This window comes from Miniopterus natalensis, chromosome 8 (assembly GCF_054644295.1).
Source record: "Miniopterus natalensis isolate mMinNat1 chromosome 8, mMinNat1.hap1, whole genome shotgun sequence".
NCBI lineage: Eukaryota > Metazoa > Chordata > Mammalia > Chiroptera > Miniopteridae > Miniopterus > Miniopterus natalensis.
In genome coordinates this window covers 35,412,393-35,438,868 of record NC_142088.1, presented here as the reverse complement: position 1 = coordinate 35,438,868, position 26,476 = coordinate 35,412,393, and the positions used below count along the sequence as shown (strand labels likewise).

The window sequence follows — 26,476 nt, the reverse complement described above, 5'->3', positions numbered from 1 at the left end:
TCCATTTGCTTGTGTCTTCCATTTCTTCCATCAGAATCCTATAGTTTTCATTGTACAGATCTTTCATTTACTTCCTTGGATAAATTTATTCCTAAGTATTTTATTGTTCTTGATGCTACTCATTATTTTCTTTATTTGCTTTTCAGATATTTCATTGTTAGTGTATAGAAACATAACTGATTTCTGTATGTTAATTTTATATCCTGCAACTACACTGAATTTGTGGATTAGTGCCAACGGTTTTTTGGTTGGGTCTTTAGGATTCTCTCTATATAAGATCATATCATCTGCAGATAATTTTCCATCTTCCCTTCCAATTTGGATGCCTTTATTTATCTAGCATGATTGCTCTAGTCTGGACTTTCAGTACTATATTGAATAAGAGTAGTGATAGTGGGCAGCATTGTTAAAGTACTTGCTGAGGTAATATAGCTAGTTAGTGCCATAGCTGGGTTGCTTACTTATCAGAGAAATTTGTAATGCATAGTGCTTATACGCACACACACACACACACACACACACACACACACACACACACACACACACACTCACTCTTACATAATTGACTCCTGTTTCCTATTTATTCTCAGTTAAGCCAGCATATTCAGCTAAAGATACTTATTCCCAGTGCTGAACCTTCTTTGGAGGAATCTGATCAAAGGGTCCTGGATCCACAGTAAAATAACTGCCCACAGCTGGTAACAACTATTCCCCAGAGAAGCCTATGCATGAAGTCAGACCTTGTTTAATTTGTTTGGTACATTATGACCAAAACACCTCCCGAGACTATTAAAAATGGCCCATACCAATACATTTCAGAGCCCATCTTTCTTGGGGGCTTGGCCAATGTTCCATGTGGCCATGGAGACTGACTAAAACTTGAGCTTTTTGTACCCTCAGGTACCAGAAGTGGCTGAAGCCTGGGCAACTTCAGAGTCACTCATACAGCAGAGAGTAGCAGTCATCATTGCATGTATTTATATAATGATACAAATGCTTTTATACTGGAAAAATCAAAGTTTGGTAAGTTTTTTTTAAAGTCAGTTTCTGGGGTGAGAGGTAGAAAGAATTGGACCGTTTGGTAGGCTAGTAAGGACTACCAATCACTGTATAAATTGGTGCATATGTCTTGTTTGGGCTTTCTTATATTATGTTTTCTGAAAGTGATATGAATATATAATACACAAATCAGGAGGTTAGAGAATTGAAGCTGGGCACAGTTTTGATACGAGTAACACTTAGGGAAGTGATAGGGATTAGGCAGTGTATCTCAAAAAATTCTTTGCAGATGCCCTGTTTCCTAATCCTCTAGAGTTCCCAACAAAATGCAGATTCCTGGGCCACTTCTAGGTTGAAGAGTGAAACCCTCAGGCTTTTGGCCTGAGAACCTGCATGTTAAACAGAATTTCCTTCATATTAAAAGATGGCCTAAGGAAGGAATGAAGAATAATCTAAACAGTGATATTGGAATATAAATGATCAAATTGCTGTTTTGCATTTCCTAAAGTCATATGTCAGTATTTCCTAAAGTCATATGTCAATATTTCCTAAAGTCACATGTCGCCCAGCTGGGCATGGCTCAGCGGTTGAGCATCGGCCTAGGATCCAGGTGATCAGGGTTCGATTCCCGGTCGGGGCACATGCCCCGGTTGGGGCTGCAGCAGATCAATGACTCTCTCATCATTGATGTTTCTGTCTCTCTCTCTCCCTCTCCCTTCCTCTCTCTGAAATCAATAAAGATATATTTAAAAAATAAATAAATAAATAAAGTCGCATGTCAATTCACAAAGGGAAAGTTTTTGTAGTAATTGCAGATTTGTGTTTAATGAAAGGCTATCTGTATAAATGATAAGATCAAACATATAATTCACTCTTGCTTCTTTCAGACAACTAGTCAAAAGGAATTATTTGTCTGTAGTGACTGCTCAGCTCACTAGAATCAGCTGTCATGGATTACACTCGGTATGTCAGAGGTCCTGTGAGAATCAGCTGTCAGGCGTGGAATAGAATTGTACAGTTGCTATAGGTCAAAGGAGAGAATGTTTTTTGCTTGTGGAATTTTGACACTGTGTCAAGCGTTATATAACTAGTTATATTTAACAAAGCTGAGGTTCCCAGGAAGTCTCATTAAAAATCCTAAAGTACGAAAATATCTCCAGATTATGAAGGATTCATATTGTGAGTCTAGCTTTCCTTATAGTGGTTATGGATACTGAATAAACATTTTCCATGATAAATCCTTATCTATGAGATTTTTAAAAATTTATCTTTATTGTTGCAAGTGTTACCAATGTCCGCTTTTTTCCTCATTGACCCCCTTCTACACCCCTCACCCCCCAGGCCTTCACCCCACTATTGTCTGTGTCCATGGGTTATGCATATATGCATGTAAATTCTTTGGTTAACCTTCTTGCCTCCCCACTCCCCTTCCCTCTGAGATTCAACAGTCTGTTCCATGCTTCCATGTCTCTGGATGTATTCTATTATTCAGTTTAATTTGTTCATTAAATTCCACATATGAGTGAGATCATGTTTTTACTTGTCTTTCAGGGACTCACACTTGAAAGTCTGAATTTGACTTTCTTGAAATTATTCTAGATTGTGGGTAAACACTAATAAGTTGATAATGTTGATATTTTACATTGACAGCATTATGGAGAATAGAAAAATCAATAAGTTCTTTGTGAATCAATTCTCAAGAAAGTATTCAGAATTCTTGGTGAGCTTTGAATAAATGCAAAACCATGAAACTGTCAATACTGGCATGCCATTGTTAGTGGGAGTTTGATGCTAAGACTCTTGCTTCCTCCCTCTCTTAGTTTTTAACCACTCAGGAGTCACAGATTGGACAGCCAGAGGGTTCATTTGGCTTGTGAATATATTTAATTTGGAAGACAGAGCTCATTAAACTTTTTTAAATTGAAGCAATTTGAAAATCAGATGATTTCACATAAAAACTTAGCCTTCTGGATTCTTATGGAAAATCCAAACATTAGCTACATTCTCCTATGGCTGCAATCAGAAGTGGCTGCCCTGGATGAACGTGTGCTCTCCAGCATGGGCCTCCTCCACTCATTTGTCTGTTACTTGTCTCTGAGCGTGGGAACCCTCTGAGGCTCAAAGCTCCTCCTGGTTTAAAAGATCTGTTCCTGCTTTTTAAATTTTTAGTGGTTCCCTTCATTCCTAAGTGACATCCTCTCAAGATGACAACTTACTCTCTGAGGAAAAACACACTACTTGACTACATTTTATAAAAATATATGTGCATAAGAAATAAACAAAGACAGATACAGGCACACAAAATTCATCTAGATTTGTTAAGCTTGGATTTGTTAAGCTGTTTTCTGATTGGGATAAGCACCAAAATTCATAAACTGAAATATAATAGGGAGAACTGTGAAGTCCTAGATTTGCTTAAATATGAACACCCAAATACAAATACTTAAATACAAAACCAATTAGGGAATACCAGATGGCAGACCTCTAACTTGGCAGTATTTTTATGAAAACAAAGTTTCAGTAAATGAAAAGTTCAGTATGCATTAGTAGGGTTATATGCCCATTAATAAGATACAAAAAGAGGTGCATTAATAGAAATTAAAAGTGCTAATGATGGAAATTGTGTTTTTTTTTACTGTTTGTTGAACTGGGTGACCACAGAGCCCCAGGAAATGTGAGAACATGTGACTGCGGTGGAGAGGGACCTAGGAATTAAGCCATGTAAGGAGTGATTAGCAATGCCACGTGTTAAACCAGAGAAGATGGAAACAGGTAAGGGACTTTAAATACTGGAAGGCTGTTAGATAGCAGAGGGTCCATACTTGGAGTGATAGTGACCTGTGTATTTTTTTAAATGTCGAAGAAGGTGAACTCCAGATTGTTCAGACTAGCTGCACTTACCACTAAGTATTGAGAACTAAATCTTTATTAACGTGAATTTTGACCACTTACTAAAAAGAGAGACCTCAAGTTAGACAAAACAGAGTCTTGACAAGGTAACTTACTTTCTTTTATATTTTATAACTTTAAAAGTTTATAAATTATAGTCACAAAAACATCAGACAGAAAAAAACTAGACATTTATTTTGAGTCCTATATTTTAGAGAAAAATCACTATTAACATTTTTTTTTCAAAAGAGAATGATAAAACACCTTTCCCCCCATGGATTTTAAAAGTACTTTTGCTACGTAGGTTATGTATTTTTATGAGATAATATATTTTATTATTGACTTTCAAATTCCTTAGAGAAATTACACATATAAATATAAATTTTTATCTATGAAATTTGGAATTCTACTATAACAATTTTCTGTAATCTTTCTTTTACCATGTCAAAATGCATAATAAATGCTCTGTCCTTTCATATTAGTAAATGTTTAAATTATTTTAGTAGCATACTATGATATTATCCTACATTATTATAATTAAAAATTACAAGTGTGTCATTGGAAATCTATGCTGTTTCCTATTGTACAAAATTATGAAAAATGATAAAATATAATCTTGTCTATTTCTGTAGGATTTATTTCTAAAATGGAATGATAGCATCAAAAGTTGTGCATTCTTTTTTTTTTTTTCATATATCCTTATTGATTTCAGAGAGAGGAAAGGAGAGGGAGAGAGAGAGATAGAAACATCAATGATGAGAGAGTCATTGATCGGCTGCAGCCCACAACCCGGGCACGTGCCCTGACCGGGAATCGAACCCCAATCGCCTGGATCCCAGGTCTACGCTCAACCGCTGAGCCACTCCCGGCCAGGCGAAAAGTTGTGCATTCTTTAAGGAACTGTAATATATTTGCAATTTTTTCTCCAAAAATATGTTTCACAACTTATACTTACAAGAGCTGGCAATGGTGAAGACACTTTCTGAACATCTGAATCAAAATCAGTGTCATCATTATTTAGGACTTTTTTTACCAGTTTAAATTTGTCTGTGGTTAAATATATTTTTCTTTGATTATTAAAAGATTTGTATATTTTTATGTATTTTACATTATATTTATGTTTTGGTAATTATATGTTTATACATTTAGCCCATTAAAATGTTTTCTAAAATATTTTTATTTTCTACTTTTATTTCTTTTTATTAAAATATAGTTAATGTACAACTTTATATTAGTTTCGGATTTAACAACCTAGTTATTTAACATTTATATAATTGAAGTGATCACCATGATAAGTCTAGTAACCATCTGATACCATACAAGGTTGTTAAAACATTGACTATATTCTTTGTGCTCTACACTATATCCCTGTGACTTAATTATTTTATAACTATAAATTTGTACATCTATTCCCCTTGACCTTTTTGGAGGATTTTTATTTGTATTTTCCAGATGACTCGTGATGTCGTTTCTGTCACCATCTCTGTCTGCTCTTTGGAGATATGTCTATTCAGGTCTTCTTCCCAGTTTTTAATTAGATTGTTTTTTGGTGTTGAGTTGTATGATCTCTTTATATATTTTGGATATTAACCCCTTATCAAATATATCATTTGAAAATGTCTTTGCCTAGTCAGTGGGTTTCCTTTTCACTTTGTTGTTGGTTTCCTTCGCTGTGGAAAAAGCTTTTTAATCACTTTGGATATATGCTGCCACTCCCTTCTGGTCTGCAAAGTTTCTGCTGAAAATCATCTGATAGTCTTACAGAGATTTTTTTATAGCTAGTTGTTTTTCTCTTGCTTCTTTTAAGATTTTCCTTTGCCTTTAACATTTGTATTTTAATAGTGTTATGTCTTCGTGTGGGTCTCTGTTTCTTTTGCCATGTTAGCGAAGTTTTCAGCCATTTGAATAGGTTTTCTGTCCCTTTCTTGCACCTCCTTCTGAGATCTCTATAATCCAAATATTATGCTTAATGTTGTTCCGGAGGTCTCTGAAACTCTCTCTCTCTTACAGTCTTTTTTTCGCTGTTTTAATTGGGTGATTTCCACTATTTTGTCTTTCATGTCACTGATCCTTTCTTCTGTATCATCTAACCTACTGATGATTCTCTCTAGTGTACTTTTTAATTTAATCTATTGTATGCTTTAGTTCCAATTTTAAAATATATGAATTTTCTGTCTCTTTGTTGAAGTTCTCACTGTGCTCATCCATACGTCTCCTGAGTTCAGTAGTCGTGCTTATGATCGTTACTTTGAACTCTCTCTGGTAGACTGCTTATCTCCACCTCATTTAGCTCTTTTCCTGGGGTTTTGCTTTGTCCATTCATTTGGAACATAGTCCTCTATTTGCTTATTTTGCCTAAGACTCTATGTTTCAATGTACTAAGTAGATGTCCTACATTTTATGGTATTGGAAGAGTACCCTTATGTAGAAGGTGTCCTGTGGGGCCTAGTAGTGTAATCCCCCATCAGCAAGGTGGGGTGCTCCAGGAGTATTCCCTGTGTGGGGTGCATATGGTCTCCTGTTGGGATTGGGCTGTGACTGTTGTGGGTACACTGTTGGGCATGGCTGGTCACTGGTCTGTGAGACCAGGCTGCGACTGTCGCGGTGTGTTTGTGTGCAGGGCAGGTCTCCAATATGGGTGGCTCTGAGACTCAGCCTCTACTTTGTGAGAGCTGGCCCCTCGATCCTGTTTTAGAGGCACTACAGTGCCATCCACAAGGTTTGTGAAGCACTACTTTGGAGGTCCTTCAGGGATGCTTTTGGTGTTGGAGGAGCAGGATGCTACTTTTGAGAACTGCTGGGGGCTACCTGCCAGATATTTATCTAAAAACCCCATTTTTTTAGATGAATATCTTTTTTAATTGCTTTTCAAAAAGCTTTCCAAAAGAATTGGGGTTACTAACCCATTGTCTTTTATATAGTTAAATACTTTTTCTTGTTTATTATTTACATTGCAAACTTATTTATGATATATATCAATAACTGAAGAGTCTAAGATTTTACCCTACTTGTAAGCTAATAAGTTACCTTGCCACAATTTCATGGATGCTGGCAGAAGACATGTGACTTTTGGATCAGAGAAAATGGATAGTTTATTATTACAGCAATAGAAGTAGCCAGAATGTCAGCATTTTCCTAAGCTGATTTTCCAGTCCCCAATACCCACAGGGCAACATGAGAAGGACCAGGTGATGTTTGCACATGCAACAGGTTGCATTACAGGATAATAACCCCAAGCTGAGAAAATTCCAATATTTTATAATAGCCTAGAAGAATATTTGCCCTCAAGGGGACATTGTCTTTATTATTCTGGACAGCAAACATCCCCTCTCTCTCTTTCCCAAGGCTGTTGCTAAATAAACATTCTTGAAACAATAATTCAGAAAAGCTTGTCAGTGCCTGTACTCCCAAGACATGCAAAACTATGAGAGATCCATGGAGAATTGTTTTTGACAATATATGCCATAAAAAGTTTATAGTAAAATTTATCATTCTTTCTAGTTAGTTTCTTTGTTAGGCTGAAGAAGTCATTCACTCCTTTGAGAGTGTTATTAAACTGTTCAGTCGGAGAATTCCCACACCAGTACTTCTCAAATATTTCTATCTAGGTACTCCAACAGAAGAAGTCTGCCTGTCGGGAATGTTGTTTGAAGGATTCTTGAAATATTAGATGTACTAGATAAAGTGTGAATCTTCAAATTCTAAGATTTTATATTTTGGATTGTTTCTGTCTATTTTGTTCCCAACTATATTTTGTCTTATTTATTCCATGTTGAATTCTCTCAATGCTCACCTGAGAAATATCTCTATTTACTAAAACCATATCAATATTATATGAACCAAACATGATTGTGTTTTGAAAAATTCTTTATTGTATTTACCAAGCTTCTCAGTTTACTTTGATTCTATTATTAATAACTCTTAGTGATGTTTGAAGAAGAAAATAAAGATCATTTACTGTATTAGTTTCCTAGGGCTGTGGTAATAAATGATCTCCAACTTAGTGACTTAATACAACAAATATTCTCTCACAGTTCTGGAGACTTGTATTCAAGATCAAGGTGTCAGCAGCTCTGTGCTTCCTTTGAAGACTATAGGGTAGCATCATTCTTTGCGTCTTCCTAGCTTCCAGCAGCTCTTAGCAAACCTTGGTGTTCCTTGGTTTGTAGCTGCATCACTCCAATCTCTGCTTCTGTCTCAATGTGGTCTTCCTCTGTGTGTGTCTCTGTGCATCATCAGTTCTTATAAGAACATTAGTATTGGGTTCAGGGTCTAAGCTAATTCAGTATAACCTCATCTTAACTAATTACATGCGCAAAGTCCTTATTTCCAAATAAGGTCTCATTCTGTGCTTACAGGCATACATGAATTTTGAGGAGACACCATTCCATCCACTAGATCTAAAGTCTCATTTCTGTTACTATTTTGTTGCATGTCTTTTCATTTTTATTTTGCTTATGTTTACTCTGAAATTAGGATCTTGGTACACATACTACTTTGGACCTGCTTACTTCATTTGATATTGTGAATGTTATTTTGTGCCATTAACACATTTCCTATACTTTTATTTCCAGTGTATCAAATTAATTCAAGCAACACTCTATTGATGACTATATTACTGTATTGTCCCCTCCTTTTTGCTCTTACAAATAAGGCTAAGAAGAACTTCCATGCATATAATTCTTTGTATACATTAGTGATTATTTCCATAATGTGAAATCCTATGCTAGATAGGACCTATTCTTGGTCCAAGTGTCTATCTTTTAAAAAGACATTTAGTGATGTTTAACTTACATCATTTGATATTCCAAATGGCAGATTAATAAACAAAGTATATTTATGCCTTTTTGGAAAGAATTATCTTAGTTCTAGGGAAAATTTTATTAACTTTTTGCATGTTATCAGCATTTACATTTAATATATTAATGTTATATAGGTTATATTCCAGGTTAGATCTTGAAATAAGGCAATTTTGGCTTGAGTACAAATGTTTTATGTGACTAATTAGGAAGGATTGCTTCCTTTTCAGTCTTTTCTAATCTCACTCTTTTGCACAGTGCTTGGCCTTCATTGGCCATAGTGGTTGATTATAAAGAAATTGAGGGGAGCAGAGTTTTTAGCAAGTAGAGAGCACAATATACTTAAGGTTTCCTTTTCAAACTCCTTTGAAAGCTAGACTTGACCAGATTGGTATACTAATACTTCTAAAGACCGATCAAAGTCTGTACTTATGTATCAAAATAAAAGTACTGAAGATATGCTATGGGACAATTTAAACTTTTTTAAACTAAATTTTGTTTGTTTAAATGTATTTTGATGGGGGTCATAAACTTAGATCCTAGAGGGGTAAGTAATATAAATCAGCAAAGTTAAGAAATTAAAAGTGCTGTGAACCTTAAAAACAGCAGACTGAAAACGGTGCTCCTAGCATGCTCCATCTAAAGAAGCATGTTTTACCCATTTCTACTGATTTCTTACAATGTGAGAAAAATGGTCCTGAGTTGCCAAATTGTGATTTTTTTTTCAGTTGAAGCAAAAATATTCCAAATATTAATCATAGATAAATTAAAATTGTAAAAATAAACTTACAAGGCAAAAATAACACTTTTGTAGAGAATATTTGCCTTTACAGCATCAGCCTATGACTTTTGGTCCAAAAGTTAACTTTTGTTTATTAGAGTGTTAACTTTTCTTCTAAGTTAATGGTTCTATTTTTTGTAGTTGGAGTTTTAGTTTGCCACAACTTACCCTTAACTAACAAAAGGGCACATAGAATGGGGGGTGGGGGGAAGGAGAGGCTAAATAAAAAATATTTTGGTATACTTTCCAAATATGTTAGCACACAGCTGGTCAACCTTAAAATTGTAATGTCAACTTAAATCACTTTAGTAGCAGTAAATCAATTCTCTTTGTCTTTCAAGCATATCAAAAGGTCAAATGGAGAATTTTACTCTTTGTACATAAAAACACTCAGTCTTACCTGTTGGAATAATATAGGAATATTGTTTAGTAATTTAAGACATGCAAGAAGGCAGGATATCATCCAACTAACATGTCAACTGATTTCATTTGTGAAAAATAATTTGGATGGGATATATCTAAAGCACTTGATTTAAATAGTTGATTGTATATTTAAAATAATGTCATAATTTTAGTATTTTAATTTTCTTTTATAAAAGTTTAGCTAATGATACTATGCTAAATGCATCTGCTTTAATAATAATTCTGTGCTTAAATTTTTATATAAAAATATTTCCCAAATGATCTAAATTATAAGGTCTGTGGTTTGCCATTCATATTACAACTAGTAGTGTTAATATTCATTATTGTATATAAAGAAATAATTGGGATAAAGTTGATAATATTTCTTTAGAGTTGATATTAAAATAGCTTTTGAATAATTCTTCTATAAATGCCAATTGTATGATATGGATCACAGGATTCTAAATATGAATTCGTTATTTAGTATTTGCTCATGTGAAGTTAACAATTTAATTGGTTGTCTTCAGTGTGTACCATGTCAATCACAGTATTTATAATCTAGTTTTCTTACTCTAGTTTGTCAAGTGAAACAAACTGGTGTATTTCAGACTAAAATTGGTTCTTTCATAATGGCCAATCAAATCCTGATTTTCTTTAGAGAGCCTCCTCATTTGGTTCAGGCAAAAAATACAGAGAACTTTTGACTAGAAAATGACTTGAGCTCCAAATTTGTAATGGAACAAGGGAGAATTTAAAGGAAATATTGACAAAAAGAGGTGTTAGAAAATTCACACTTCTGTTCCCCTCTTGTACCAGTGGTTTCTCAAAGAGAGCCTGGGTGAAATAGATAAGAAATTTGTGGAAGAGAAAAATAAGCATGACCTATATAAATTGAGGAATTTATGGCTCGGCAAAATTGATACTACTGCCTCCCAGACTGGGTTATTTTGGGAGAAAGAATGACACTGCAAATATTTTAATTTAAGCTTTTTTTTAGTTCTCATAGCTATCTAACTAGTGGCACATGTTAAATGACATAAAGAAATGCCTTTGACTGACAAATTTTAAGCACTTAAAATTTTAATATAATGGCATTGCCCTGATAAAAATCAATACAACTTGTTAATGTCTTCCTAGTTAGGAAGGTACAGTGAACCTTTCCAGGAATGATCCATATGCATGACACTATGTTGGATAAATACTGGAAACAGTCAAATAAGGCTTATGACAGTCCAGGAATCTATACATCGACACAGGAGTGACTTGCTAATTTGTAACACCAGGAAATTTTTAAAAATCAATTATGGAAAAGTCTGTACATTTTCAGATACCCAGCAACTATGGGGCTGGGCGTGCATATGTATGTGTGGATTTGAGAGAAAATGTCTGGAGTTTTATAGGGTAGATTTTAAACTAAAGATGACTTATAGACTGTTTTTTATAATAATACCTTTATTGAATATACAATTAAATTCATGCTTTTGAAGCGTCTCAGCGATATTCAAAGTTGTACAACCACCACTACTCTCTAATTTTAAAATATTTTATCACCCTAAGAAAGAGCTTTTGTATCTGTTTACAGTCACCTATTCCTCCTCCCCCAGGTCCAGGCAACCATGAATCTATTTTCTATTTCTGTGGATTTTCTTATTCTGATAATTTTGTATAAATGGAGTCATACAATATATGATTATTTCTGTCTGGCTTCATTCATTTGGCATAATGTTTTCAAAGTTTATCCATATTATAGCATGTATCAGTACTTTGTTTCTCAATGACTGACCAGTATCACATTTATGAATATACCAGTTGATAGACATTTGGGTTGTTTTCACCTTTTGGCTGTTATGAAAAATGTTGCTGTGCACATTCACTACAGGCTTTTGTATGGACATGTTTTCAGCTGTCTTGAGCATATATCTAGGAGTGGAATTGTTAGGTCATAAAGTTACTCTTAGTGCAACATTTTAAGTACCTGCCACACTATTTCCTAAACTGGACACCATTGTACATTTATAGCAGTGTATAAGTGCTCCAGTTTTCCCACATCCTCGCCAACACTAAATACTATCTTTTGTATGTTAGCCATTTTAGTGAGCATGAAGTTGTTTCTTTTTGCATCTCCCAAGTGACTAATGATACTGAATATATTTTTTTGTGCTCATTGGGCATTTGCATATCTTCTTGGGGCAAACACCTATTCAAATCCTTTGCTTATCTTTTAATTGGATTGCCTTTTTATTGTTGAGTTGTGAGAGTTCTTTATATTTTATGGATACAAGTCCCTTACCAGCCCTATGATTTACATTTTTTTCCATTCCATAGTTTATTTTGAAGCACAAAAGTTTTTGCTTTTTTTTTTTTTTTTATGAAATACCAATGATTCAATATCTTTAAGACTCTCTGAGAGGCATGTGGAAAGCAATAATGGATTTTTGAAAGGACCACATACTCAGAGTGGGGGGAGGGGAGAAATTAACTAGCAAGAGCAGTACCTTGCACATAGTAAGCACTACATTTGTTAAATTGAAATGACTTAAGTTGAGGATCAAAGTATATTTTTAAGACTGGGTAAAACTTAAGTTAAACTGTAAGAAGCCTTGAGCAATTTCTTTTCATTGGTTTTTATTAATTGACCTTGTTTTCTCACAATAAACACCCCCATAAGTTTTAAGTCATCTTTTTATCTCGTCATGTAAATTTGATATGCTTGGTCATATTGATGCAATGTCAAAAATAGATTACAATAAGCTGGAGGTTTCCCTCCTGCTTGTTTTTACTTGAAATATTAGTATATCTGAAGGATTGAAATAGACTATGTCACGTAATGAAGAAAAATCCCTCAAGTTTGTAGTGAACATAGGTCAGATCTAAATTGATTTGGTTTTCAACATATTTCAAAATATGAACTATTTAAGATAGGTAAATTCTGTGTACACATCTCTTTTTGAAACCTCAAACTTTATGACTAAGCTGTTTAAACTAGACAAAACTTAGTAGTTATAGTAATATTCCTGAAGCAGCTCTGGTCTCCAAACTGACCTCATTTTGCTCCTTTTAAATGGAAAGAGCATTGTTGCGGAGAATCTTTAACTTAATGCTGAACTACCGACTATGATTGGTTCTTGAGAAGGAGATCATGCCCTACAAACATGATATTCTCAAGAACCTCTTCTTGAAGCTCTTGCAAAGTGCAGATTAAAACCCATTAATGCTCAGCAAGGACTACGGAATGCTTTCACAGGTCACTGAACTACATTCTCCCAATAGCTAACCCACTTTGGACATCTCTGTATTAAGCATGTACTTTTCTAAGCCATCAGGGTTTAGTGCAAGAATCGGTGCAAGAGGTGGAATTTTTAAAATAAATGCTAGTGGCTTGAAATAATACTCAAAACCAGGAACCATTTATTTAATTTAATAAAATAACTCTGCTCAATGTGCATTTATGTAATCCTTGTTTTATGCCCGGTCCTTTTACATACTCAAAAGATCTCATTTTAATCCTCACATATCCCTCAATAATGTGTTATTAAATCCATTTGCAGATGAAAAATCTGAGGCTATGAGAGGTTAAGCAGCTTGTCCCAGGGCCAGTTTATGAGAATTCAAATGGGGCTCCAAAGACTGTTTCTCAAATGCTGTCTCCTGTTAAGGGAAGGAGTCAATGTGTTCGCAAAGGTATCTAAAAATATCCCAAGAAGTAAAAATGGAGGGTCTCATTCAGGGTGTTCAGTCTTCATTCTTGGAAAAATTGGTTCCACTCTAACTTAATGTTGCTCAGTGAAGAATGTCTATGATAATTCTAGCAATATTAACGGTTTTACTTAGTAAACAGAGTTGGTTACTTCCATGGTCTATGTTGCCCTTTGTTAGTGCTTTGTGCCAACTACAGCATAGCATCGGCTATGGCCTTATATAGTCTCAATGTATATGCTCAAGAAGTTTTGTTTAAAAATATGTTTTTATTGACTTTAAAGAGAGAGGGAGAGGGAGAAGGAGAGGGAGAGAGAGAAACATGAATCGGCTGCCTCTTGTACGCCCCCTACTGGGGATTGAACCTGAAACCCGTGCATGTGCCCTGACTGGGAATTGAACCTGTGACTTCTTGGTGCATGGGGTGCCATTCAACCAACTGAACCCCACTGGGCAGGGCATATTCAAGAATTTTTAATGCTTAAGTAACTGAAAATGTGCTCATTTTAATCATAAAAAAGGTTAAAAAACTTAGTTTATATATATAATGAAATGATTATGTAGTTTCTCAGGTATAATATATTCACCATGTCAACATATGTGAGAATAAAATAGAATGGGAAAATACTGATATATATATATATATATTCCAAATAAATATTCTTGATTTAAATTTTAAAAAAAACTAATAAAAAAGATATTTTGAGTAAAGTAAATAAAAAGTAATCTTTTACATAAAAATGATTACAAATGTACAATAGCAAAATGCAGCCTCATAGATGTAAATTTTGCTTTAAAAGATAGATCTTTTTTTTTAATTTTCACCCGAGGATATTTTTTCCATTGCTTTTCAGAGAGAGTGGAAGGGGGAGAGAGACACACACATCGATTGGTTGGCTCCCACACGTGCCCTGACCAGGGCGAGGGACTGAGCCTGCAACAGAGGTGCCCTTGGTGAGAAGCAAACCTGGGACCCTTCGGTCTGCTGGCTGATGCTGTAACCACTGAGCTAACCAGCCAGGGCAAAGATAGATCATTTTAAAAATGACAGTTTTCTTTATTTTTTTGAGCAGTGAAGGCAGCACTTCATTGCTAAACTATTGAAGAATTGCAAGATCACACATTCATAGAAATTGAGCTGAGTCTGTGATTAATTCAGTAGCCATTACAAGAATTGAGTTAACCACAATTGCTGGTGCTCTCTCAAATAAAGAGGGGTGATAAGTGAAAATGAAGGCAGATTTATGCAGAACATGGGATATGATGTATAAATCCTTATGAAACTGCAGAAAAAGGAACACCACACAATGTATATACTTGGATTTACATCTTTCTCCTTTTAATGGAGGCATTTACAGCTATAAATTTCTCACTAAGCATTGCTTTCACTGTATCCCATAAGTTTCACTTGTGTTTTTGTGTTTATTCATACTGAAATATTTTTAAATTTCCCCTGTGATTTCCTCTTTGATGTATTGATTATTTAGAAGTATGTTATTTAATTTCCAAATGTTTGTGAATTTTCTAAATTTCCTTTGGTTATTGATTTGTAATTTAATTCTATTGTGGTCAGAGAACATATTTTGAATGACAACATTTTTTACATTTATTGGAGCTTTCTTATGGCCTAATAAGTGGTCTCATTTATTCTCTTAGCTGAACCTTTAGCACATTCTGCAGCGTCTTCCTTATTTTTCTTAGTCCGCTGTTTCTTCAGAGCAGTATGCTGAATTTGTGTGGCAGGATGCTTGGAGAAAGGACTCACAATCTCAGGGGCTCTGGGCCTAGGTTTCTTACTTCCTCTGTTTAGAGGCTTTCACACAGCCTATTGGTGGACATCATCTTCTTTGGAGAGACTGAAAATTCTGTAGATTCTGCTAGCTCCTTGGGGCCCTAGGTGACAAGGCACAGTAACATCAGCGAGACCACAAACCTTTCTCCCCTTTTTTCCCAGTGACCAAGTTGAGAGCACTGAAATCGGCACCCACAGTGCAGCCCCGAACAGACCAGCGCTTTCCCTCTCCGGGCCTCCTAGGTCTGTGACAGGAATGCCCCTTTCTCGGTGGCAGGCGGACATGGACATGGGTCCAGACACCCTGCTTCATGGGGAAACCTTGTTTAGCATCCCCCCACTGATGGAACCACACACCCCTTTCACTCTTCACCCAGAGCGTCTCGTAGGATGTACGGAGTTTGTCTGCATGGTCCACTTCAGCGAGCTCCGGGCAGCCTGTGACTGGAAAGGAGGTTCAGCGTCCTGAAGCAGCCACCGCCTCCAGGGTACCCTGAAAAAGAAACCTCTCATATTTTCTTTTATTCTTTAGACATAATTTCTTTTAGTTCTTTGACCGTATTTATAATAGCTGATTTAATGTCTTTTTCTATTAATTCTATCTGGGCTTCTTTAGGGACAGTTTTTACTAACTTCTCCTCTGTATGGGGCATACCTTGCTGTTTCATTCATGTCTCATGATTTTTTGTTGAAAACTAGACACCTTAAATAATATATATGCTTACTCTGGACCCCCCCCCCCCACACACAACAAGGATTTGTTGTTTTTCTGATTGTTTGTACTTTTTGTCATGTGTAGCCACTAAAGGCTCAGTTTAGTTTGCTCAGTGATCAGATGGATAGGGAATTCCTTAAATGTACTGAGCAGTAAGTCTCCCAGTCTTTGCCAAGGGGCTTTGTGTGTATGTTGGGGCAAACCTTTAATGCTGTGGCAGTTTGCACTACGCCTTAGGCTTCACTTGTGGATTGTGCAGAGCTATATAGGTGAAAGCTTAGGACCTTTTTGAGTCTTTCCCCAGCACATACATATCCCTGACTACAGTCTTTCCAAAGTACAACCCTGCACATGTGTATAACCTTCTAGATTCCCAGGAATATGTCAGAGCTTTCCAAAGCCCAATGGGGACATCTCATTCTTAGCCTTTTCTTTTATATTTTTGGGTCAACTTCTTGTTTTTCCCAACTGTTATCACTGCCTCAGGTAGCTGCAGTGTTAAACAATTTCTCCTGATAGTTTTAGACAAGTTCCACTAAAGAAAGGGCTGTTCTCACTGAGTGAGTTCTGACTTGGGTCGAATAAAGTCAAGTCCTGTGAGTGGTGGTTTACAGGGGTTACCAGGTCGGCCAACTAACAACATCTCTCTGGGAATGAAACTTCTTGGGGAGCTTCAAATCCATTCTGCCCTACCAAGTGGCTGCTAGGCTGATGATTTTCACAGCGGATCACAAGGCTGCTGGTTTTCAAGGATATCGTAGAGGTGAAGAGTAGGTGGGAATAAGACAATTTAAAACACCACAAAGCTAAAAAACAGAACCCATGAAAGATTGCTAACTTCACCTACACACACACACAAAACTGTGAAATAAAAAAACACCATAAATTCTACAGATAGCCAATAGACATAAGAAAAAATGAATGTCACTAATCATCAGAGAGATGCAAATTAAAACTATAATGAGATATCACCTCACATCTGCCAGAATGGCTACCATCAACAAATCAACAAACAAGTGCTGGCAAGGTGTGGAGAAAAGGGAAGCCTAATGCACTGTTGGTGGGAATACCTTCTGGTGCAGTCGCTGTGGAAAACAGTATGGAGTTTCCTCAAAAAATTAAAAATGGAACTGCATTTTGACCCAGAGATTCCACTTCTGGGAATATACCCTGAGAATCCCAAAACACCATTTTGAAAGACTATATACAACCCTATATTCATAGCATCATTATTTACAATAGCCAAGATCTGGAAACAGCTGAATGCCCATCAGTAGATGAGTGGATAAAACAGCTGTGGGACATTTACACCATGGAGTACTACATGGCAGTAAGAAAGAAGGAACTCTTCCCTTTTGCAATAGCCTGGATGGACCTGGAGATTATTATGCTAAGTGAAATAAGCCAGGCAGAGAAAGACAAATACCAAATGATCTCACTCATATGTGGAACCTAATGAACAAAATAAACTGATAAACAAAATAGAAACAGAGGCGTGGATACATGGAACAGACTGATAGCTGTCAGAGGGGAAAGAGGAGAAAGTATGGGATGAAAGAAGGTAAGGGGATTAGCCAAAGAATATATATGCAAAACCACAGACACAGACCACAGTGTGGTGATGGCCAGAGGGAAGGGGGGCTGGGGGCTGGGTGGACGGGGCAAATGGGGGGAAATAGGGACATCTGTAATAGTGTAATATTATTGAATCAAAATAAAGTAAAAAAAAATCATAAATTCTAAAGACATTATAAAAACAGTGGTTGTTTTGTGGATTAAAGACCATATGTCTAGGGGAGAAAAGATTAGAATGATGTGCTCTTTATGGCCAATGCTCCTGTGCTTTTGAACATTATACAGCTTATACTATCATTTATTTTTTAAAATTAAAAATGCTTTATTATTTTGCTGTTTTTACTTTTTGATTCTCATATTTGTTACCTGTGATAACAAGAATAAAAAATTATTTTTCACATGATTATTTACAAGTTTAAATTTCCTGTGAAAATCTCAAACATTCATTAATAAGATCATGTATAATACATATATTTTTACATTATGAATATATATTTTATATCATGTGTCCAAGTAGAGACACAAAAATGCCCTTACATTCAGTATAATTTATTTATTTATATATCTTTTCTCTCTTTTCTCCCATAAACTTTCTAGAGAAACAGATAGACACTGCTAATCTGATATACACCAGGATATACTAATAAGCTTGCCTCTAACATACAAGTAAACAATATGGTCTCTTGACCCAAATTGATTTTTGTGGTAGTCAGTAGAGCTACCCCAAAATATTCTAGTTTTCCTTCCCTACTTTGTTTAAAGCTAAGTACATCTGTGTGACTTTCACCAGTGAAATGTTAGAAGTGATATGTGTTACTGCCGGTCAGACCTTCAATTGTCATGTTCCCTTCTTCCTGCCTCAGTGATTGTAGAAACATATGTCAAGATGGTGACTCCATTAAATGGTTGTTTGAATAGTCAGCCAGAAGCACACCATGCCTACTAACATTTAGCATGAGTCAAATTAGACTTTTACTGTTTTAACCCACTGTGACTTGGAGGTTGTTAGTTTTTTCAGCATAACCTTACCTATCCTGACTGATACAAATTCAAATATCAGCTCTTCCAATAAGTGGCTCTGTGACTATAATCATAACACAGATTGGTCCCAAGTAGAAGACATAAAGAAGAGTTATTTTATCTCACTTTCCATTTTTAGTAATTAATGAAAATAAGAAGAAATTGAGGCTCAAGATCAAACAACTACTCAGTAGATGAGCAAAGACAATAAGTCAGGTAGCTTCCCTCCCAGTCAAGTGCTTTAATATTATATTGGCAGATATTTAGTTGCCTTTCTAATGTTAAATAAGAAGTGTCAGAATTTTATTCTCAACAAGATTGAGGCAAACAGCTCTCCACTCATCATTTTTAGTGCTTCTGGGAGTTTGACAGTTAATCTAAGTCTACACAGGAATGGTGGGAAACATCAGTCTGTTTATCTCTGCATGTTATGACTTGCTAACATTATTCAGATTTTTTTAGGTTGCACATTTATTAGAATGAGTCTCAAGTATATGTTTCCACTTGCCGGTGACAAAGTGAAGTTCCAGTGTTGTCAACTTGTCAAACTTCAAATCCCAGACATCAGGGAATGTATCAAAACCTAATTCAGAAAAGACAGTAATATTGCTTCTTGTATCAAATATTGTTTAAAGCCATTAGATATACTGCAGTTCTCTTCTAAGAGCTCAGATTTCTCCCATATCTAAGATGGCATCTGAGGGTCATTATATTTCAGTCAAAAAATTTACTAAACTCTTGCTCTAGCCAGTTTTGCTCAGTGGTTAGAGCACTGGCCTGTGGACTGGAGTCCTGGGTTTGATTCTGGCCAAGGGCACATATCTCAGTTGCCTGCTTGATCCTTGGCCCCAGTCGGGGCGTGTGTGGGATCTCTTTCACACTGATGTTTTTATCTCGCTCTCTGTCTCTCTCCCCCTTCCACTCTCTGAAAAGCAATGGAAAAAATATCCTCTGCTGAGGTTTAAAAAAAAATTACTAAAGTCATAAATACGGTTTTGTTTTATTTATTTATAATACTAAAATTTTTAAGTAATGCAATATATTGATAATTATTTTAATCATTTACTTGCACTTATTAGTGTGCTTCGGTATTACAGTATTTACTGTGTTGTATGTTGTTTGATTTCACCTCAGGGTAAGATATGCCCAAATATAGGTGGTTTTATGAATGGATGCTTGTTTTTAGTTAACTATAAACAACATAGGCATAATATACTGCTTTCAAAAGTATAAGGTTGTAGATAAGTGACATAAATCAAGTTTATAAAAGTTAAGGTTACATGTCCTAGGATATATCAAGCTGAATGACACTAGTTCATTCAGTAGTCAAGTAAATACATATTGAGTGCCTATTATATTTCACGCACAGTTCTTGACCCTAGTAATAGAGCTGAGAACAAAACAAAAACCCTGTGGTTATAAAGTTTATATAATAGTGGGATCAATAGGACATAACTAATTTATAACATATCAGGTGGTGGTAAATTCTAGAAAGAGAATTATAGCAGGGTATGGGGCTAGAGAAGGGCTGTTATTATCAGTGATACTTGAGCAGGGACATGGATGAAGAGGGGGGATGAACCATGTGATTACCTGGGAGTAGATTGTTTCAGGAAGTGGTTACAAATGAGCATAAAGAGTCTGAGGTAGGAGAGTGTTTAGAACTTGTAAAAAGGCCAACGAAGTAAAAAGGCCAAGGAGAAAAATGGCAGGAAATGAGAGTAAAAAGATAGGCAGAGCCATATAAAGTAGGATTTAACAGACTGCAGTAAAGATTTAGGATTTTATTTTGAGTGTTAGAGAACTACTACAGGGTGTCCAGGACTTGAGTGACACGGCATAATTTCCATTTTAAAAGATTCGCTCTGGCTACTGTCAGGAGAACTGTCTGTTGATTTACCAGAGCACAAGCAGAAGACTTTTGGGGGCACCAGCCGATGAATCCAGGAGAGAGATGGAGATGGCTTGGGGCAGGATATTATTTGAAATTAGTTCTATCAGAATTTATTTGGTGGATTGGAAGAAAAGCTTTGAGAAAGAGGGAGGAATAAAGGGTGGAGGCAAGGTTTTTAACTGAGCTGCTTTATCATAACTGCTATAATAAGGACCTCTAGAAAAAGAACACGTTTTTCAAGGGGTAGGGGAGAGAAGTGAGGGCTCAGTTTTGGATCTCTTAAAATTAAAAAAGCCCTTTAGTTATCCCAGAACAAAGTATGAAGATTCAGAGGAGAGGTTCATTCTGGAAATACAAATCTGGGATTCACCAGCATATGGAATGTGTTGACAGCCATAGGAATGGATGGCATCACCTAAGAATAAGGGGTGCTATAGCATTTTAGGGTTGGGAAATGAAGAAGTTCGAGGCAGAGGAGACGGAGAAGTAGCAACCATATGGGTAAGAAAAAAGTCAGGGGAATATGGTTAAATAAGAATTAAAGGAGGGGGGAGTGGTGAACTGTCAAATGATGCTGAGGGTTTGAGCTAAGAGGGTAAAGGGAGAGATGAGAGAGGGGGCTAGCTGTAATAAATATTATAGCCTGCTTCTATGATGTCAGTGGTACAGAAAAGACGGGCAGTGGTGATTTGATGAGGGAGAAGAGAGAGGAGATAAGTGCATGAGAAAAGTCCCTGAGCAGGCAGAGGGGGAACCTAGTATGTGAGAGAAGCTGGCCCATAGAAAACATGGGCAGTGAATCCAGAGTCAGTGTGGAGGCAGAGCATACAGTACCTGGTTACAGAGGCTGGTGAGTCCAAGGACTCAGTGGCAGGAAAATAAAGAAGGGCTCTTCTGATATTTTGTGTGTGTGTGTCAGTGGAATAAGAAAGAAGATTATCAGCTCTGAGTAAATGGTTTATATTTTTGTCTTTTTCGCCAGACTTTTTGTCAAAGTCAGGTATCATGTCTTCTCTGTTTTCATATCACTATCATGAATAATTATAAAATGCAAATGAATAATAATGCTTTAAAATTACTTTTGGCTCTCTTTTAGTTAATATGTAATTTAAACATATTTACATTAATGTTCATTTTATTGAAGTTGAATTAAAGTGTTTATAGAAGGCTGATTTTGAGAATCTTACCTCAAAGCTGGGCTCTTATGCACTGACATTTGTTTTATTTTTGAAGTAGAGGGTGATTGATTCTCTCAGGCCATTCAGAGACCATATATAGACAAAACATTCAAAAACATATGTCCAAAGAGCCAGCATTTTCCCCTTTCCCCTGAGATAAATTTTTAAGAGACTGATAACATTTCAATGATGGTCTTAACTTGTTAAAATATATTAACAGTTTTCCAGGTGAAAGGTGACATGGAGTATGAAAACTTCAGCTGTTTTGAAGGGAATCCCAAGAAAGAGTGAGTAGCAAGCAATCATTGTATACATTTTTCATTGTTGGCTTCTTAGCGCTTTCTCTAACAGAGGTCTCTTAACCTAAGCACTGGACGTTTTAGTCTGGATGACCTTTATTGTGAGGGTGGAGGTGTGAAGGTGGGGAGCTGTTCTGGCCATTGTAGGATGTTCATCGGTACCTTTGGCATCTTTCCACTAAATGGCAGTAGCACTCCTCTCCCAAGCATGATGACTGTCATGTCTCTAGACATTGCCAAATGTTCCCTGCAGTCAGGGAGGGGGGTTGGAGGTGGCGGGTAAAATTGCCCTGGTTTTGAGAACCACTACTGAAACAAACACATAAACAAAACCAAGTTTCCCTGGCTTTCTGCTGATTTATTCTAGAAACAGATTATTTTTCTTAGGACAGTTTTATAGCTTTTATCTACTGAAGGTTTGGGTATGAAGATATTATCACAGGCATGGCCATTGAGACTGTTAATTCCCATTTCACATTCATAGAATACCTTCACCCTGGATACATTACAAAGCATTCAAAGCTAAATACTCATCCTTTGGACTGTAACCAAAGCTGTCATGTGGAAGAAGAATGCAATTGCCAAATATATTTCCAGAAGGCAGAGCTATGACCAATGATGCTAATTATAGAGAGACATATTTTGATTTGTGATAAGAAAGATGGTTCTAATGATAAATAGTATCCACAAATGGAACAAGCAGCCCCAGAATTCCCTTTCAATAGAGTCAATCAAGCCAAAATCATATGATGACACTTGAGGAATATCACAGAGGGAATTAAAGTATTGGTTGGGTTTGAGACGCCATTCAGTCCTGTGAGTCCAGAATGAACAGGAAGGACATGAAAACACCAAAATGAAGTAGAGGAGAAAAAGCAAGGAAGCAGTAATGAGAAGCAGGAAAGTTGTCCTAATTAGCAAGGCATTCATCTCCAGGCATGATAGCTCAAGGAGGAGGGAAGGGAGAATTCAAATATGCAGGCATCCTCATTTTACAATTCTTAGAGACTCTAAACTTGTGACTTGAGACAATTCCTTGAGCTGCCTTGATGGTACCTAAGGACCCTGTCTTAAATACATCTCCACTCCTTTATAGGAGCTTCTGTCACTCTCAGCACTCAGTACAATGGGCATAAGAATCCTCTGGGGTGCTTGACAGACACACATATTTGTGGCGCTACATGCAGATATTTCAAGGAAAATAGCAGACTACTTATGCTAAACATTGGACTTCTAACCAACCTTCATTACTGGTGGAACCAAAAGGAGTGCATTAATATTTTTCTGGAAATGTGAAGGTTTTTTTGGTGGGTATGTATTTTCTGCTAATAAAAGATTCTTCCTGATACTCTTTCCCTTATGAGTGACTAAATCCCCAAGGTCAAAAAAGTTAATAGCTCTAAAAGAAAATGTTTAGAAATACTTATGTTAATGCCATTATCTGCAACCCCCCTGAAGCACTAATGATAGAGCATCCCTGCAGCTGGGTTACTCATTGATAGAGTAACTCATTAGAAAGAAGTTCCTGGTAAAGCCACTAGAGTCTCAAACAAACCAGAGTGGTTAGAGGTTTATGTAATCAATTGTTCAGCAACTAAAAATAACACCAGCATGTCTTTCCTTTTATACTCTGGAGTGGACAGTTCCTTACGTTGAATGTCTTTGGCTGTGTGTTTTTATAATATCTAGGTGTTATTAAAAACACACACACACACACACACACACACACACACACACACACACACACACACACACAAACCAAGATCAGATGGAGAAGGCATCTCTAGATATAGCTGCTTCTGTGGTTTCAACCAGTGATCCTGAACTCAGATTCTGTCTTATTCTCATCGCTTGCCTGATTCTTCCTACATTTCAATTAAAATTCTAACTCTGTTTTCCTGCTTAAATTCCTTCTGTTGTATCTGCTTGACCTCATACCCTGATCCTTGATCAAGCCTGAAGAACTATAACCTATCACTAATCTTTTCTTGCCATTCTTCTCCTGTGATACACATGGAAAAAGTGAATGAAGTCAATAATTGTTACTTGTTTTCATATATCATTGATTCAGAGGCAGACTTAACATGAGGCTAATTGAAATTAAACATCAGGGCCCTCATTTGATTAGGTCCTTGCCAAGGACCAGTGTGTCTATATGGCCATATGGTTTTATAACACTTGCAAAGAAAGGTATTTTGACCTCTCCTCCTTAAGACTGCTGTCTCATTCCATTAGGATGCTCCTACTTCCGTCCCCCCCCCATATGACAGTATTTGTGGGGCTACAGGAATTTGAGGTATGTAGGTGAGGGGAAGTAAAGTCAGAGATACATTTAGTTTGGATACACACATATTTTTGTTGTTTGTAGTTTAAGAGATATATTTGAAGTATGCAGTCACATCTGTGACTCAAGGTAGAACTTGCTTCTAGAAGTTGCCCACTAGGCCAACTCACATGGTGTCATGTCAGAAAGGTGTAGGGTTGAGGTCATATCTCAGTGTGAACAGGTCCCATGGCATCCACCATAGCACATATGTGGGCAATTGAGGAGAAACAAGGTTAGAAGTGCACGCACCCTGAAGTAGCCTGGGATAAATTCTTCCAAATAGCAGATGTGTAAAATTGTAAACATAGGATTCAGTTCTCATTGATACCAAGTCTAAGCATAAGTCCTCTTCTGTGAAGAATAGCCTCAATAATGAATAAACACAGTTTCGAGTGCCATATATATACACACACACATATATAATATTTTAAAGAGATAATAGAATTTATTAGAATTTCTGGTATGACAGCACAAACTTAAAGCATTACTACAAACAGAAAGTAAATCTAAGTGTGAAGAATCACGTTTTATGCATTTCAATGACCAATAATAAACATTTCAATCAGTTGTGCTAAGGGAAAGACTAATTTGTCATTATGCTTTCTCTATGGAAAATGGTATCACAAAATTATGGTTATATTAAACAATAATATAATAGCCGGCAGCCAAAACTTGTAGGAAAAAAGTTTTTAGATTGTGTCTTGGGCATTTATTAAAATTTTAATTATTTTCCTGGAATTTGTATGTTTGTGCTATTTGTCAGCCTTTTAAAATTTGTAATTTATTGTGATTTCTTTCCTCATTCTAAGCATATGTTCATTTTGTACCAAATTATGTATTTGTGATTTTGTATTTTTTTCCTACAAGAGGTCTCTAAACTGTAAGCTTTACGTTTGACGGCCACTTTAGGCTAGGAACCAGGATTCTAGGGGTGCTCCGACCTTACTGACTTTGTGACATTTTGCAGGGCTGTTTTCAATATCTGGTGGTACAAGGTAAATCGAAGTATCCACAAACTGCAAAGCCTTATGCAAATGAAGGCTCTTGTACAACTACACAAATTCCATAATTTTCTGTGGCACTCAAATCCTGGTATTGGTAGATCTTTGGTTATTCCCACCATAATATGTGGCAAGGGGCACACTGAAATTTTGAACAAATCTGCCGATTTTGGTGGCAAATGCTAAGTCCTTACCAAATGATGCCAAGTAGACCTACTTCTCAGGTAGAGTGTGATTCACGTTTCTGGCACAGAAATCAGTTACTGTGAACCCATGACTCACTTTCTGTCTCTAATTATAACTGTCAGGAATCTGTTGACATTTCATAGGAAAAAAATCAAGATTGCATGATTCTGCCTTGCAGAACTGAGAGGTATGAAAATACATGGGAAGAAAATCTTTGTAAGGATAAGATGATGCTGTACAGAATTTCATAACATAGGATCATCTCTCCTGCTGAATCCATCACTTGCTTGTGTGACTGTGATCATGAGAACAAAGTGGAGCTGAAGAGGTAAAAGAGGAACAGGAGACTCATGGTCAATGTGGAACTCTCTAGTAACCCATGCCCCACCAATGCCTCCATCTTTAACATCCGCATAGCAGCTCTGCTGACGCCCTGTGACTGAAGGTTGTGCTCAGCATCACCACCTGATATCAGCCGCCTCCTCGCTCTCTCCAGTTTCTGTAGTATTTCATCTCCGCCCAGGGCAGCCATCTCTTGGTGCTCTTTTTTGCACACTTGGAGGCAGTTGATGGTACTTATGTTTGCATGTTTTTGTCACTTGTACTAAATTGTCTTGAAATCTCAGGAAAGTCACATACCCCTTAATAATAACAGCTTTTTTTTTTTTTTCCTTTGGTGACATCACACAGTGTTTCTGCAGTGTTAGGGGACTTTAATCCACTGTGCCATTAACAAAGCTAAATAAGATGGCAGATGAAGTCACAGAAGAAGGGGAGAGAAAGAGGGCATTAGGGCAGCAATATACATAAAATGGTAAAGAGAAGAGATAAAGAATGTATATGTCAACATGATAACATACTACAATTAAAATAAGTTGCCCTTCAAGATCTCAGAGTTGCCAGGTTCCCAGGAAGCTCTCACCC

The 26,476-nt window shown here is 36.5% G+C and overlaps 1 pseudogene; it reads right to left on the bottom strand.

Annotated features, from left to right (window-relative positions):
- Positions 1 to 5,646: 5,646 nt before the first annotated feature.
- LOC148092601 (small ribosomal subunit protein eS6-like) lies at positions 5,647 to 26,084 on the bottom strand (annotated as a pseudogene).
- Between the last annotated feature and the right edge of the window lie 392 nt (positions 26,085 to 26,476).